At 40.5% G+C, this 17,088-nt stretch overlaps 1 protein-coding gene and 1 long non-coding RNA gene across 6 annotated transcripts in view; one reads left to right on the top strand and one right to left on the bottom strand.

The window, feature by feature from the left end:
• The window catches only part of LOC138795738 (uncharacterized), a 42,663-nt gene extending 37,711 nt beyond the window's left edge, over positions 1-4,952 (top strand). The window contains exon 3 of the long non-coding RNA XR_011363666.1: positions 4,842-4,952. This is a non-coding gene — a long non-coding RNA (uncharacterized lncRNA). The remainder of the gene's footprint in view (positions 1-4,841) is intronic.
• The window catches only part of MECOM (MDS1 and EVI1 complex locus), a 430,268-nt gene that overhangs the window by 260,253 nt on the left and 152,927 nt on the right, over positions 1-17,088 (bottom strand). The window lies entirely within an intron of this gene.

Raw genomic sequence — 17,088 nt, 5'->3', positions numbered from 1 at the left:
GACAGGCAAGTTTAATTATCTCTGTTGTTTCATACTATTTACTTCTATGTGATAGCCTTTATGATTCCAAACATATTTATAAATCACTTTCCTAGTCAAAAATTAATCCTTACCCAGCACGTCTTGGCCACTAGGTGTCTCCCTTCCCTGTACTCTTTTGTCTACTGCCTGCTGTTAAAGGGGTAGTCTGGCGTGGGGGGGGGGGGGCATTTTTTTCCTGACATCGGGGAGTAGGTGGCTGAGGGAAACGACTTCCACTCACCTCCCCGATTCCAGCGGCGGGTTCCGCATCGCGGCTCTCCGGTCCCTGGCTGCTTCCTGGTGTCTGGCGCTGGCCCAAGACGTGACGTCTCTGGTCCGCTCAGCCAGTCAGTGACGGAGGCGGGATCTTTTTCAAGTCCGCTCAGATTCCGCCTCTGTCACTGATTGGCTGAGCGGACCTAAGACGTATCATCTTGGGCCCGCGTCAGACACCAGGAAGCGGCCGGGAACCAGGGACCAGAGCGCCGTGATGCGGGACCCGCCGCTGGAACCGAAGAAGTGAGTGGACGTCGTTTCCCTCAGCCACCTCCTCCCCGGTGTCAGGAAAAAAATGCCTCCCCACCGGACTACCCCTTTAAGCAAATTCTGTCCCCTAACCGCTAGATCAGAACTGAATATGAGAAATGGGCACGAGGCTTAAAGGGGTGGTGTCACAAAGAAAACTAGGTCTATAGTCATGCATTATGTTAAAAAGAAAAGGAAACATATTTCAAATCTACAGGCATTCCTTAAAGTGAAACTGTCACCCCCTGTACTCTATGTGCGGTTCTCTGCATCATCCACAAGCTTAAATGCTGCATATTCAATATATACCGTATAAAACTTGTCCATGTCTTCTTTCTGCTCTAAAATTGCTTCATTTCATTAGTGGACAGTGTCAACTAGGTGGAGCTTAATGGCAGTTGGGCCCTCTCCCCAGCTGAAAAATAGGGCTAACTGCTCTGAAGTCCATCCTAGTTGACCCTCTTAATTGACTACATGAACGAAAGTAATGGGGGGGGGTTACAGTATTACTTTAAAATGTAGAATTTTAAAGATATCAGGGGAGAGTTATCAAACATGGTGTAAAGTAGAATTGATTGACCTTTCACCAAATCAGATTCCACCTTTCATTTTCCAAAGAATCTGTGAGGAATGGAACAGGGAATCTGGTTGCTAGGGGCAACTGCACCAGTTTGATAAATTTCCCACATAGACTCACTAACACCCCATGTGCCTGCTTTGTTTCATAACCTGTTGCCCTTGAGTAATAGTGCAGTAACAGTGCAGTTATCAGCAAATGTTTGGGGTTTATGTTTCTGTACATGTGATATGTCTTTTCATTATTTTTGTGGAATGTTTTTCCTAACAATTGTGCAAACCTAGATGTTTCTCATAAGACATAACATTTTGTATATTTAGATCAATACTTCCATTAACCCCTTGCGGCAAAATGACGTTCCTGGAACGTCATGTACATTAGGTAGTTCCCGCAACATGACGTTCGAGGAACGTCATGCTTTCCCTGCCTCCCCCCGCTGACCCTAAATTAGATCGGGCAGCGGGAGGAGGCAGTATCACATCTCATCCGCCCGCTGCCTTTGCCCGGAGGGCAGTTAACCCCGGGCAGTTAACCCCATAAACGCCGCGGTCGATGCAAGCGCAGCGTCTATGGGGGTGATGTACTGTTTGCCGCCGATAGGGTGGCGGGAGGCTGCAGCACGTTGCCTCCCCCCACCGCCACTAACAGTGTGTCCCCCGGCCCCCCTTCCCTCATCCCCCAAAACCAGCGATCGCCGCACGTTGCCACTGACCGCCGCACGTTACCTCTGACCACCACACGCTGCCTCTAACCACCTCACATTGTCTCTGACCATCGCATGTTGCCTCTGACCACCGCAGGTTGCCTCTGACTACCGCACTTTGCCTCTGACCACCGTACGTCGTCTCTAACCACCGCACGTCGTCTCTGACCACCGCACGTCGCCTCTAAACACCGCACGTCGTCTCTGACCACCGAACGTCACCTCTAACCACCTCACGTCGCCTCTGACCACCGCACGTTGCCACTGACCACCACACGTTGCCACTGACCACCGCACGCTGCCTCTAACCACCGCAGGTCGTCTCTGACCACCGTACGTCGCCTCTGACCACCGCACGTTGCCACTGACCACCGCACGCTGCCACTAACCACCGCACGTCGCCTCTAACCACCTCACATTGCCTCTAACCACCCCAAATTGCCAAAGACCCCCTCAAGATTGCCCGTAACCATGCCAGATTGCCATAACCAACCCAAATTACATATAAGCACTTCAGTTTATCCGTAACCAACCCAGATTGTCCGTAACCACCCCACGTTGGCCGTAACCACAGCAGGTTACCTGTAACCACCCCAGATTGTCTGTAACCACAGCAGGTTTTCCGCATCCACCCCACGTTGCCTCTAACCACCCCACGTTGCCCTTAACCACAACAGGTTGCCTGTAACCACCCCAGATTGTCTGTAACCACAGCAGGTTGCCTGTAACCAAGTAATAACCCTTAATAGCTGCGGTTTTGCTCCAGCAAATTGGCGCTCCTTTCCTTCTGAGCCCTGCTGCGTGCCTATACAGTGGTTTATGCCCACGTATGGGGTACCGTTCTACTCAGGAGAACCTGCCTTACAGATTTTGGGGTGAATTTTCTCTCCTGTTCCTCGTGAAATTTAGAAATTTCAAACTAAAGGAACATATTATTGGAAAAATTCGAGTTTTTCATTTTTAATGGCCAATTTTGAATACTTTCCTCTAATACCTGTGGGGAACAAAATGCTCACCACACCCCAAGATGAATTCTTTGAAGAGTTTAATTTCTAAAATGGGGTGACTTATGTTTTTTTTTTACTCCGCTTGTGCTACAGGGGCACTGCAATTGCACCTGGCGCTCAGAAACTTCTTCAGCAAAATCAGTCTACTTTTGAATACTTTTCTCTAATACCTGTGGGGTCAAAATGGTCACCACACACCAAGATGTATTCTTTGAGGAGTGTACTTTTAAAAATGGGGTGACTTATGGGCGGTTTTCTCTCTGCTGACACTACAGGGGCTCTGCAAACGCACTTAGCGCTCAGAAACTTCTTCAGCAAAATCTGCATTAAAAAAGCTAATTGGCGCTCCTTCCCTTCTGAGCTCCGCTGTGTGCCCATACAGTGGTTTACGCCCACATATGGGGTACCATTGTACTCAGGAGAACCTGTGTTAGTAATTTTAGGGTGCTTTTTTTCTCATGTTCCTTTTGAAAATAAGAAACTTTAATCTAAACTTATATATTATTGGAAAATTTTAATTTTCCATTTTTTTACGGCCTAATGGTGAACACTTTCCTTCAGCCCCTGTAGGGTTAAAATGCTCATTATACCCCTACATTAATTCTTTAAGGTGTCTAGTTTCCAAAATGGGGTCACTTATGGGGGTTTCCAGTATACAAGCCTCCTAAATCAACTTAAAAAAGAACTGGTCCCTTAAAAAAATCAGTTTTGGAAATTTCATGAAAATTTGATAATTTGCTGATACATTTCTAAGCCCCGTAACACCCTAAAAAAGTTAAATATGTTTACGAAATAAAGCCAGAATAAAGAGGACATATTGATAATGTGACTTACTAACTAATTTATGTGCTATGACTTCCCACCTGCTATGAAGCGCGCTCTGCCCCGAAGCACTCTTTATAGCTCCCTAGGGACCCAGGACATACAGTTATGTCCAGGGTCATCTAGGGGTTAAAGTGATCCTCTTTTACTATTGTTAATGCATTTCATTATATACCTGGGACTTGATAATTATCCTGCGGACAACCATGGTGACTGTCCCTAACTTAGATTCAGTGTTGCACAACACATAGACAACATAGACAAGATAATAAATGGTCCAAGGTCACAACAAGCAGGCAGCAAAAGTCCAAAAATGAAATCAAGCAAGAGCAGTCTAGTCACAGGCAAAAAAGGTCAGGGCTGGTGAAAAACCAGGATAGTCAAGGTACAGATGCAAGGATCAGAAAAGCCAGAGAGTAATCACAGGAAAATCAAACAAGAGCTGAGCTTGCAAGGTATAAACAAGACTTAATGGCCAGAAAGGGGTTAATACCCTGGAGATTATATATAGGAGGTTTAGGAAGTCCAGAACGTGATTGGATCCTCCCCCACAGAGCCACAGACACCTGATAACAAAACACACTGACTGACAGAGAGATCTACCAGTCACAGAAATCACCAAGGCAAAACAAAGTTAACTTTAATGTGACCAGAGGAATCTATGCAGGGAACAGATGGGTGTGGTAAGGAAATCAATTACTGAGGCAGAAGGAGTAGGGCAAATGCAAAAACATCTTACAAACACAAAGAACCTGACTACAGGCGCAGTCTCGGCTGCACACCACAAACCGAGGGTTGTGCCAAGCTCAAGACAGGTACGTGCATGACATCAGCTTTATACATTTATTTCCATGTGAATCTCCGAAAAACTTGTGCTTATACACAGAAGCTAATGAGAGAAGACTGAGCTGCAGGGAGGAGGGAGACAGCAACAACCTGAACCAATGATGAGACAGGGATGTGTCTCAGACTACCTTAAACTTCCTGTAACTATAGGTAAACAGTGGTCACAGATCACAGCACTAATGGAATATATTGAGGAAAATATTGAGCAGATATGTATAACCTATAGGTTCTGAGCCTGTGACTGTACAATTGCTTTAAATCTAAAACCTTCTAAATTCTACTAATCTTTAATTCATGCCTTCTAAATATAATATCCTGACACTGTGCCTGTTATTTCCAGACCTGTACACAGTTAAGATCACAGAGTGAAGGACTGAAGAGGTCACTGCTTTCAGAAGATCAGTCAAACCAGCTGACAAGACCACTCTGATGATCATGACAACTAACAGACTGGACAAATAGCAGATTAAGACTACAGAAATATACTTGTTAAAAGCAAAGGTAAGACGTATTTGTTTAATGTTCATTTAGAGTCCAATTATTATAAGTATGGACAAAAAATGTCACTATTTTCTTTACACTGGAAAAGCAGCAGGTGAGACAAATGATACCCATGTGAAGCCAGCTTTGAATGATACCTCCAGGAAGGCCCACTGACTATGAACCACTCAGCCTTGAAATTAACATTTTGAGGGAAAAAGCCTTTATTTCCTTTCGAAACAACAGCAGCATCTTACATCTTTTGGGAGGAAGTAAGAAAAAAAATGACAAAACAGGTGACACCGTTGGAAAAAAAATAGGAGCCTGGGATAAATTATATGTAAAATGTGTTTTACCCACACAAGAAAATGTAAGACTGGTGAATACAAAAGCTCTTTGCTGGTGAAGAAACAAAAAGAATTCCAATACTAAACTGTGAATAAGAAGACTGGCAATTGAGTAAATTGCTTCAATCTGTTTAATCATAGTTTACATTTAAGTAAAAAAAGCAAGCAGCTGTACATTTGTAGTCCTAAAGCCCATGGCAAAAAAAAAATGAAATAAAAGTTTTGGGATCATATTAAAAACTTTAATATGATCTTAATGAGGCTGGGGATGGAATGTATTTATAGGTACTGTGGCATAACTATAGTAAGTGCCGAGTTGTGGTTGCACCTGGGAACCGGTCTCTGAAGTCTCTTTGCCCATATAAAGAGAACAGAGTAAATAGCTTATCATAGGTGGAAATAGGCGCTTAAACTTACCCGTCACCACAAGGGGTAAATTGACTGACAAAATCTCACATTTGTATATTGTATATTTGAATTGTATATTTAAAAAAAATATCAAAACATCAACCAGAAAACAATGTCCAACAAAATCAACTACCCATGTATGAACAAAAGGAATAGTATCTAATAACTCTGTAGCACTAGCAAGATCATCACCCTGTGCTTCTCAGGAAGGGTACATGAGACTTATGTTATGGCAAACTTCATTTCTTAAAGGGGTTTTGCTACCATGGAAACCTTTCCATGCTTCTCCTGGTTCTCTCTAACAATTGGTGCTGATCCGATCACCCAGACTCCCAACCTATCAAGACTCTTGACATGTGAAAGGGTTTTGACAGGGGCACTTGCGAGTTTGCAGCAAAATCCGATACAAATCCTGCTACTGTTTTTTTCAATGGGTTTACATACCCGTAGCGGCTCGACCCAGCGCCACGCTGCGGCTTCATGTGAAGCTCCCAGCTCCCATTGGTCCCGCTCAGCCAATTAGTGACAGCGGCGGGGCCCTGAATTGATTGGTTGAGCGGGATTAACGGAAGTCTCACATGTAGCCATGGCGCTGAGCAGGTAATGTATGCTGTGAGCAGTGGGGGGTTAAAGGGGCTGGCGTTACATACTTGCAGCGGAATGAAAATTCCGCTTCAGGTATGTAACCCCATTGAAAAACACAGTAGCAGGATTCGCAGAGGATTTCGCTGCAAACATGCAGCGTAAAATCTGCTGCGAATCCGTTACGTGTGAAGCTACCCTTAGGCTTAGTTCACACAGCAAAAATTTTCTATTAATCACGGCCGTTGTTGCTGATTGGCAACAAAGGCCTAGATTAATAGAAAATTTACGTTGCACTGCAGTCAATGGCATTCCGGCCAGAGTGTATACACATTGTATCTGGCTAGGATCCCTAGCCGCCGCAACGAAAACTAACATGTCAGTTTTGTGTAGCTGATATTCATTGAATAGCGGTTGCACAGAACTGTCAGTTGACACAATGGAAAGTCCGGCTCCGGCCGCTGTTTCCATTGTGTTCTATGGTGAATCTCTCTATGTTCAGGCTTAGGGGAGAGAGGAAAGTCGTTAAGTGTGGTAAGAGCTTGTAGTCCATCATACATTTAGTAGGACCTCTATATATATATGACAGTTGTATGTACTGTTGTGCCCTTGTGCAGCTTACTAATACAGCTCCATGACTTACAGTAGTTGGTAAAGTACAGTAGACTTAGTTCAAGTAATAGGGGGTTATTAGTTGTGTCAAAGTGGAACTAAACCATTATTTCATTACAAAATCTGTTACAAATTTTATATAAAATGTAAATTTTCATTGTGAGAATAAAAAGAAAAGCATTACGTGTCCAGATGATTATTCTGATGAAATGGTATACAGGTAGGAAGCATATAGCATCATTAATAACAATTAACCAGCTATGTGAGCGCAGTGCCAGGCATGCTTGCCAATTAGCTCTTTAACCAAATTGAAAGTCATAGACAGGCTTCAGCACTGTGCGGCTGGTAATGAATTAACATTACATGTGATTAATAATGAGCCTCATTTAATAGTTAAAATATGCTCACCAGAGCCGTGTGACAGAACAAACCGCCTTTAGAGAGCATCTATATTTATCCTGATTGTGTTTGGGGTTTTCACATCTTCAGTGCATGGCTGACAAATGGGCAATTAATTATCTAATGTTGTCTGACAAAAGCAGCGTGATAAAGATGTATGTTTTAAATTTCTAGATGGAGTCTGCCAGGGAAGAGCCCCAAAGGGACCTCGGTGTCCTAAACCTGGGCTCCCAGCCACAAGGAGAAGCAAGACAAAGCCCTATCTCCTGCTACAGCCTTCGGAGATAAAATATGGCTTGGCATTAAGGGACGTTTAAAAATGCCGCTGCAATATCTGATTAGAAGCAGAAGCAAGACTCTACTAAATTGGGGTTAAGGTATAATCAATATCATATATGGAGTGTCTGCCTGTTCTGCATAAACACAAGCACTTCATATCATTAAGAAGTCTATAATGTGCAGAAAGCATATGCCTTGACACCAAAGCCCTCTATTCTTTTTATTCCGAAGTTTATCTTCCAACCTGTTTGACAGCTGCTCCTAAGTGGATTCCCAGTGCCAAATTATTTTTATGATTGTCTGATGTTTTATTCTCCCCTTTCAGTTAATGAGATAGGATCCCACAACAGCTATAACTCAGAGCTGTCAGACCTAAAAGCGCACTGGTGACTAGATATGGTGGCTTGTACATAAAGCTAAGTGAGCAACATGACCGCATTCGGCATTTCTTTCTCGTGTCGCTCACACATTTTTCTATTAGATAGTCTGCTAATTCTAAATCTAAGTAATCCAGTGCTTATGATGACTGGCTCTAAGACAAGCCTGGAATTGTAGAGTCCAGTAAAATTATTGTCCCAGTAAATGTTCAATAATAGTAATAATAATTAAAAAAAAAAACAGCTATTAGATATTAGATAACATTAGATTAATTTTGAATAAAACATTTTGTATTACCTAGTTGATCTTTTTGGCTAAGGAGGAGAGTGTCAGTTTTTTGAGGGATAATCTCATTTTTATCTCATTTGGCAATGCAAGTAAGTAAAAGATCGGAGACTTAAGGCCCTATTACACCAAGTGGTTATTGGCCATATTTGACTGATTATTGGCCATTGCGGTCTATAATCACTGGGTGTGATAGCTTCTGGTAAGAGGCAACAATCAGCCGTCATGCACAATCCTTGTCTTTTAACATGTTAAAAAAAAAATCCCACTCCCACAGCTCCCTGCATAACGTGCAATAGCGCCGGGAAGCAAGCAAGCAAGTGCTGATCTGACACATTGGTCCGTGTAATAGGGCCTTTAGCTATAGAAAGTGCAGAGGTGGCTGTCACCTCCAATACAGGGAAAGGCACCACTATTAAATATGTCACATGGAAGGAGATGGCCAGTTACCGATTATGCATTGTTTTTTTTACAAAAATTTACCAAAAATTGTAATGTCTTATTCCTGTTGTAAAAGACATAATGTATCGTTATAGCTCAGTGCAAGCTCCAAAGGGGGCTCCACAGGCCTCATATATAAGACGAGGGTACATAGCTTCTCAATTTAAAGAGTTTTCTTCTTTTTCCATAGGAGAGTCCAAAATGTGCCAAAATTGTAGAGGCAAGTATGTGTCTGTTAATAATTTTAGCCAATTTCACTTTAGAAAAAAAAACTTATGAGGACAACACCTGTTCTTGTATCATATTAAGACATATAGACAACATTCTGAATGACATTACATGGGTGGTCAGATGCAACGTCCCCAGTGATTACTGAAGGACAGCTTCCATTTACAATGGGGTTTCCTTTATGAAACAATTCTTTAAGGAACAGAAGACGTTTTGTTTGTTTGTTTTTTGGCTCTTTGAGGAAACTGCCAAACTGGCATATATGTTGTACAATCCATGCAGTGCTCAATAGTAAAGAGTATGCAATGTACAGTACATCTCCTGCAGAATGAAAAAAAACTTACTCTATATAGCCACATACTGAATGTAGCTGACCTTCAAATCAATGTTCAACCCTTAAAGGGTCATAAAACATGATTGGAGTTTATATACCAAGCCATATACCATATATGGCTTGGTATGGCTTGACTTTATATACCAGCAGTTACAGAGCAAGTGTACCAAGAGACCCCCCAGTTGGCATAGAGAGACTTATAAGCCTTGCAATGCTCCATGGGGAAAAAGTGTGCAAAGTACTGTAGCTCTCCATTTGCCTTGTAAGACACCATACCAAAGTTTGGTGGTCTCTTTAAGCAGATACACAACACCCTCAGACCCAAGAATCTCACTAGACCCACACTAGACCCACAGACCCGTAACTGCTTCAGGGCTGGGGCTTACTGATTAGGAGACAAACACTGACATTTATTGGCCATAAATAATGTGTGAAATTTATTGAATGGGTTATTACAGGTATAGAGACATCAGATCTATGTTACTTAAAGAGTCATTTCTCCATACAAATAAAAGTGTTTTATACTGTAGAGATATTACACACCAAATTTTTGGCCGGTTTGCAGTCCAGGTACAGCTCACGATTAACACTGTGAGCGCATACTTTAAAAAAGTCTAAATTGTTTTTAATAAAATGGAACAGTCATTGACGACCACATAATAAAGCAAACCTAACCGCATTCTAGAGTGAAACAATGAAAAATTGCAATAAATGTCCATTTGTTCTTTCTCCAACATAATATAAATTATAGGATTCAAATTTAACCATTAGGATTTTCTGCTCTCTAAAAATTATGTGCCCTCAAATTGGTTCCTTTATTGTCCAGTTTCAGTCATATTCCTGAAATATATAACAAATGGTGTCACGAGCAAAGCATAAAACAGGGCTGTGAAAAACAAAATGTTTTAGAATGAATGTCCTGGGGAAAGCAAATTTCACCAATTGTGGTTAAAAGCCCTCCTGACTATATTTCGCTCTATGTCTGCATTACAGCATGTTTTCCCTTTCATGTTGTCAGCGGCTCTGATTGAGACCTCCCAATGAAGCTACATATTTGTACTTTTACCAAAGCACTGAATCACTGTTCTTTCAAAACCTTGGCAGTAAATTAAATAGTTCAAGACATTTAAAAAAGTACATTTCGTGAAGTGACATCATGCTTTAGGCAAAGAAGGACATTCTTTAAACCATCTCCATTAGGATTAATAGCCATCCAAAAGCAAATGTGTTAACTATACTACTGGAAGACATTCAATGCTGCTACAGGTAGACTTTCTCAACTTTATTTCTATATAATAGTTTTCTCTAGTCCTGCAGCAACAGATTTTAAAGAAAAGAGAACACTGCAATAAGTTTTTTTTAAAAGGTTATTTGTAGCACCACCACCCCCCAGGTGCATTTGCATTCCTTGGTGGGCCAAAAGATCTTACATTAGTATAAACCTCTTATACAACAGTTCTTCAAAGGTAAAGACTTGTGACTTTACATATTCATACAAACATACTCACCTGGCCCATCTTGCCTGGCATAGTCCCCCAATGTTCCTTCTGTTTCCAAGCTCTGAAGAGCCCGAGTGATTTCACACATGCACCCGGGAGCTGGGACGGAGAGCAGCCTCTTGTGGTTGGAGGTGCAATGCTGTCTCTGGCCACAAGAGAGACTTGCAGGGCGGGAAGCCAGTGGCTTCTTGCTCTGTCACTTATATTGCTGCATCATTTAACTGTAAGCGTTCATCACAAAGCACTTCTTCTCCTGGCTTTCCATGAGATATAAAATTCTATAGAAGTGTGTCTAAGCAACTAGTTTGCACCTTTATAGGCTGTATCTAGTGATCAGTGGGGGACTGAGACCTCCACCAAAGTTTGACTTTTTTCCCCAGCATATCACCAGCTTCTTGAAGTGACAGTGTCCATTTAAATTATTTGTATAAAAAGTAGCCTTAAAAAATGACCATTTATCCCAACCCTAATGTGAACCCTGGGAATGTTGCTCTAATCAAGGTAAATGGGCACTTTTAATACAAGTAAAGGCTAGGTTCACACTACGTATATTTCAGTCAGTATTGTGGTCCTCATATTGCAACCAAAACCAGGAGTGGATTAAAAACACAGAAAGGATCTGTTCACACAATGTTGAAATTGAGTGGATGACCGCCATTTAATGGCAAATATTTGCTGTTATTTTAAAACAACGGCTGTTGTATTGAAATAATGGCCGTTATTTACTGTTATATGGCGGCCATCCACTCAATTTCAACATTGTGTGAACAGATCCTTTATGTGTTTTTAATCCACTCCTGGTTTTGGTTCCAATATGATGACCACAATACTGACTGAAATATACGTAGTGTGAACCCAGCCAAAAGATGTAGTAGGATTGCGCACAATTTTGTATCATCTACTTTATGCAGCAAATTCACAGTGCCAGTCAATTACTAACTGTAGGAAATTGAGTAGTTGCCTCTCGTATGCTTGAAGGCCAAATACATTGTAATTCATTGTCTCTTTTTACAATGAAGCACGCAAACTAAACAAGTGGTAGGGATGTGTAGAGAGCATTGTATTAACATGAATATTAGTTTTAGATATCATTTTTCTTGCATGTTTTTCTCCCTGGTATTCACAGATAGGGGAAGGATTCTTGTGATGGAACATAACTATAATGGCATCATTGTCCAATTTTTGTATACTCCCAGTTAGCAGGCCAGGCAGTTTACACCCTTACATAAAACTCTTTTTTCTTTTTTAAATTTATATTTTTTTATTTCCTTTTTGAAACTTTTATTTTTTCTTTTTCAAAACTTAAAAAAAAATATTTTTTACATAACAAAAAGCCTGCAAGTATTGTTTGCATGTAACAAATCAAAGCACTACATAATGTGCAAAATATATTACTGAGAAATTTCTTCAAGAAGCAATTCTACACACCTTTGACCTTTAACTTAAGTGTTCAAATATCACAGGTAATAATGACTACCAATGAACGTTCTATACTGTGCTTGGCTGCACTTTCTATATGAAAGCCAGCAGTAAAACAAATGAAAGCCTGGTTTGTTGAACTAGTTGAGGTTCGGGGCAATTGATTTCTGGTCCATTCTCCTTAAAAATGAAATCTAAAAAGTTGACAGTAGGACATTAATTTCATCATACACTTCTTGTCTCATCTATAACTAATCCAGTGTCCAGGATGGCTTGTCACTCTTTGTTTGGTCTTTATTTGTTTGCTTTTCCTCTTCTTTCTCTTTTTTCCCCCTGCAGTGTTCTAGCCTAACAGTTATTTTGTATCTTTACAGTTACTCTGAGAGTGACACAACTGTGATGGTTCATTCTTTCAGCAACTTCCATTTCAATATGATAAAGAGCCATTTTGTCCAGCTGATACTCTGTGCATAAAATGATAATCCATCATTTCTACTTTACATGTTTAAAGGACCGTGACTGAAAGCATTTTCATGTGGGGCCCTACCGATTGCCCCAAAGAAAGCAGAATCAGTGCAGAGCAACTCACCAAAAGAGAAATTATTTTTCTGACTGGACATATGTCAAATATTGCATCGCATTATTTCCAATGATCACGACACTGTGAAATGCAAGGCCACCTGACAAGCAAATTATGAAAACATTTTAAGAGTTTTTAATTTGATTTTTAATGTGATTTATGTCAGAATTTGTTTCTCTAGCAGAAAACCTCTATATCCTAAATATTATAATTATGGATTTAAGGTATCAGAAAAAGGGGCAACTCCAAGCCCGAAGGCATGATGGCCATAATACCAGTACACTAGAAGCGCTCAACAGCCATTTATGTGTAGTATATAAAAAAACAGGTATATCTTTACTTTCTCATGTTTTTTACTCGACTTATTACTCTATATTATGAATTCATTTTATATATTATTGCATTGGATAGTGCATGTTTGTCTGTTGACCCCGGCATTTAATTGATATTTAGGTGAACTGCTCAATTCTTTTGTTATTTTCTGTCTAAAAATAATGTAGAATAAAAAGTTATGCATTACAGTGTCATCCTTTGTGCTCTGTTTAGTGTTTATAAGCTTTAGGTTTATAATTATGGACTGGTTAATTTCTTAAAATATCTTTATAATTAAAGGGAGATCTTTTTTGTTTTCGTTATATAACACAATAAAGAAATTCTGAATGCCTATATCACTGGATGCTTACTGCATCCTCTCTTTACAGATTTTCCTTTGCTCCATTCTGTTTGAAAAGTCACTTTTTAACCACTTAATGACACTGTAGGTTTTGGCCTAAAGTACCAATTTTAATTTTTGCTTTTTCCTCCTCGCTTCTAAGAGCCATATCGCTTTGTTTTTATCACCTACAGGGCTGGTTGGGGCAAAATTTTTTGTGCCACACTCTCTTGTGTTTTTGTATTTTTTTTATATTTTTAAAATATTTTTATTTTTATTTTTTTCTGATAAATAAAGTGCCAAAAATATCTGCAATTCTTGTTTTTTTTCCCTTTTTTGGTTTACGCCATTTACCGTACAAGAATATTATTGTTATAGCTTAGTAGATCGGACAATTGCACGTTACGCTTTAGTATATGTTTATTTATTTTTATGTGTTTTATATATAAAATGGTAAAGTGGGTAATTGTAACTTCAATTGGGGGAGGGGCTATATCTTATTTTTAAAAAGTTTTTAATATCCCCACCCACACACACACACACACACACACACACTTTTATTACCTGCAATCACTAGATTGCATACACTGTTCAATGGTATGCTCAGCCTGTGAGGGCGTAAATGTACACCCTCGGTCGTTAAGGGGTTAAAAAAAATATTTACAAGTCAACCAAGGCAATTAGCTATGTGTTTGGTCCTTTTTTTTTCCGGGTTTAACAAATTACTTCAAACATCATATACATTTACAAATATTTCTTAATATTTATTACACTAAGTATTTTCAGGAGTTAAATATAATAAATTTTATGATATGCACAAGCCAAAAAGACAGAAATGGCTGCACATCGCACCCATGGCTGACACGAAAGCTTATTCAGCTACATTTAAAACCAACATCAGAAGTTAGTATATAATTTGGCCAAACCATATTGCCTCATGTACAGGCAAGAGGAATGGAGAGAGGTAAGAGCTTTTTCACACTTGTGTTGCTTGGCGTCCACTTTTTCCGCCGGTGGCACCTGCGGGGTCTGGAGGGGCCCTTTAGGGTCTGGTCCTGTGACGATGGGGTTGCAAGGCCATTCCGTGGCCCCCCTTCTCTGTTTACGCACGCTTTGCGGGGATTGTGGTCGGTGACCGGCACAGTGATGTTTTTTGGTTAGGGACTCATGTGTATCAGAAGACCTGCACGTGGTATATGAGGCAATATGGTTTGGCCAAATTATATACTAACTTCTGATGTTGGTTTTAAATGTAGCTGAATAAGCTTTCGTGTCAGCCATGGGTGCGATGTGCAGCCATTTCTGTCTTTTTGGCTTGTGCATATTTTATGTATTCTGTCCCTTTTTTCATTGTGGCTAGCACTCGTGTTTTGTAAGACCCATGTAATCCAAATTAGCAGGAAGCACCTGTGTACATAAGGGGAGGATCTCCTAGTATTCTCCCATTCTACCTGCAGAGGAATGGAGAGAGGTAAGAGCTTTTTCACACTTGTGTTGCTTGGCGTCCACTTTTTCCGCCGATGGCGCCTGCGGGGTCTGGGGGGGCCCTTTAGGGTCTGGTCCTGTGACGATGGGGTTGCAGGGCCATTCCGTGGCCCCCCTTCTCTGTTTGCGCACGCTTTGCGGGGATTGTGGTCGGTGACCGGCACAGTGATGTTTTTTGGTTAGGGACTCATGTGTATCAGAAGACCTGCACGTGGTACATGAGGCAATATGGTTTGGCCAAATTATATACTAACTTCTGATGTTGGTTTTAAATGTAGCTGAATAAGCTTTCGTGTCAGCCATGGGTGCGATGTGCAGCCATTTCTGTCTTTTTGTCTTGTGCATAATAAATTTTATGATGTTTGATACATGATACATATAATAACAGTTATAACTCGGGTTTCAGAAATTTATTTTACTTTGTTAAACAATAAAAAATATAAATCTTTCCAGACTTATTGTCAGAAAATATATTCATTTACAGAATGTGGCATTGTTCTTGTAGTTCTGCTGGGTGGAAATATATTGTCCAGAAGAGGCATAGTATTGTTTGGCACCTGTACTGCTCATCCATGTTCTGAAAGCTACATAGGTCAACAAGTTTCTGGTCAAAGTGACCCAGTTTGACTCTGTTTGCTCCTGCAGTCTCCAAAGCACCATCAACAGTGTGAAATAAAGGGACTCTATGTCCTTAGCAGTATGCATTTTTAGTGACTTAAGCAGTGTTTAGTGACTTAATTTAGAAAGATCGGTCACATTTGTAAATGTTTAACTTTCCCAGATCAATATTCATGCCCATAGGATAGAGTTAATAGGAGTAAAGATATTTATTTTAGTTGGCCATGCTACTGATTGGCTGGATTAAATAAATAAATAAAAACACTACTTATCTTTCCTTCCTCTATATTTCTCTCCCCTTTTCAATTCTGGCTTTGGCTCAAAAAACTCAATAAAAAAATCTGTCATAACAAGCTGTGTAAAACTTACCTTGGGGCCCTGTTACAGGCCATTACTACACTGTATAATAGGCCCAGTGGCCACTTTGTTCATTGGCTGATCACATCATTTTAGCAGGATTAAAAACCATTGTACATGGGCCACACATCTCTTAGTGTAATTAGGAAGTAAGACGTCACAAACGATCCAGAGATCAATTGTACAGCCATGTCTGCCTGGTAGTTGAGCTGTGCAAAGGCTCCTCTAAGAGTGTGCTAGATTGGTGCGCCTTTAAGGAAGCAGTCTCCTGGCTCAGTGCTCATTTACGGAACCTTGATCATGCGGCCAGGGTTGTAAAATCGATTGAACCTGCAGCCTTCTGATTTAAGTCGCCATCCACACATGCCCTATTACACAAGGAGATGTGCATCTGAAAGCGGGTCATTATTGGACAACGAGCGATTATATGACATATAATCGGTCCATCTAATAGGACCTTAAATGGAATCCTGCTCCAGCCTTCAGGTCATAAAAGAATGGTACTCAGCAAAGTGCTTTACTGATCTCATAAAGGAAAAAAAACAGCTGTGCACCACTGCTCTATTCAATTTCTATGGAGCTGCCAGAGATAATCAAATGCAGCTTTTAGCTATCTTCAGCAACTCCATAAAGAGTGAATAGAGTAGCAGCCCACCGCTTGGATTTTGGGGTCACTAATCTTAAGTTTTTGGGGGCCCCAGTGGTCAAACCCCCTTGATCTCTTACTTACCCTGTGGAAACTGTGGATAGGTATAAGGAAAAAGGTGTCTGCTTTTTTTTTGTTGTTTAAAAAAAGTTTGTTATTGCATTATTGACTTCAATGAATTGCATGTCCGTCATTTGCACACAGTGTATTAAATGATGGATGTCTTTTGAGGTGGACGTCAAATAATGCTCATGACAATTATTTTCTTACTTCTTTTGCAAACAACAACGTTATATTTTTGGTTGTTCACACACAGTTTTTCTTTTTTTCCCCGCCTTTTCACCATCTTTACTATTAAATTCAATGGCCTTTTCAATTTAAGACACACCCAAAGGGCAATCAGTCCAGTAGAGCTAGAACTAGAATAATGTACCATCAGCTGTTGTGGCACTGACGGGCGGACAAAACGTGAAATAACGGTCGTTATTTTAGACTCAAAATGACAGACATTTTAAAAAATTATAACTAAACAAGAAAAAATGTGGGAGCACAGCCATT

Source organism: Dendropsophus ebraccatus, chromosome 6 (assembly GCF_027789765.1).
Source record: "Dendropsophus ebraccatus isolate aDenEbr1 chromosome 6, aDenEbr1.pat, whole genome shotgun sequence".
Taxonomy (NCBI): Eukaryota; Metazoa; Chordata; class Amphibia; order Anura; family Hylidae; genus Dendropsophus; species Dendropsophus ebraccatus.
This window is presented reverse-complemented; position numbering and strand designations above follow the sequence as displayed.